This window comes from Saccopteryx leptura, chromosome 3, assembly GCF_036850995.1.
Source record: "Saccopteryx leptura isolate mSacLep1 chromosome 3, mSacLep1_pri_phased_curated, whole genome shotgun sequence".
NCBI lineage: Eukaryota > Metazoa > Chordata > Mammalia > Chiroptera > Emballonuridae > Saccopteryx > Saccopteryx leptura.
The window spans coordinates 294,063,176-294,064,151 of NC_089505.1; positions in this window are offsets into that span (position 1 = coordinate 294,063,176).

Here is a 976-nt window from a genome sequence, read left to right on the forward strand (position 1 = left end):
GATCTGAAGGACTTCACCAAGGTGTATCATCAGTTCATGAGACTTCTTAGGAAAACAGCTCCCTGGCCTGCACCTGGCCACACCTTCCCTTTTGCATGACTATGATCTACAAGAAAGCTGAATTGTCACTAACCTCTTAGATAGATCATTGTTCTTTCCTGGGAGATGAAGCCATAACTGGAAGTGTGGTAAGTCTCATACCCAGTACTTAGAATCCCCATCGTTCATCCCCACCCCTCAGGAATAGCAACTTACCTTCTCCACGTGTAAAACACACTTCCTTCTTGGGCTAGAGTGCTTCACAACCTGTGTTTGCAAACTAAAGCTATGCCTTCCCACTGATATTTGTAAAACCATTAGAACATCTGGTTACACCGGCAGATTTAATAAATATTCCTTTTAGAAGAAACACTTTCTAAAAGATAACTTACATTTTATTGTTGCATTGACTTAGAGAGTGCATCTGATCCCAAGTAGTAAGAGAATTACCAAAGATAAAGTAAAATTTTAAAAAACATTTGATTCATTAAATATTGACTACACGTGAATCTCCTGCAAAGCCTTGAGCTGGACACTGTGAGGGAACCAGTGACCACGCAGTCACTTTCAGTCTCCAGGAGCCCACCTTCTGCAGCCCCACACAGCAGTATCACACAGCACACTGAGACTCCTCCCCCTGCCAAGAAGACTGTCACAAAATAATCTGTGATCAATCCATACCCTTGAAAGGTGTCCTAAACAGGTCATCAAAACTAAGGAAATTCCCCATTCTCCTTGACCAAAAAAAAAAAAAACAACAACCAACAACAAAAAACCAAATAAAAATATACCAGAGTGGTAGGTGATAGTGAATATCAAGAGACACCTTACAAAATATCACTTAGAGACTGAGGGATATGGGCAAGGAGAGATGGGCTTTGCCCCAGAAATCAACAGGTGGATGTGTGGGCAGTCCATACACTTTTTCCACCAGCTG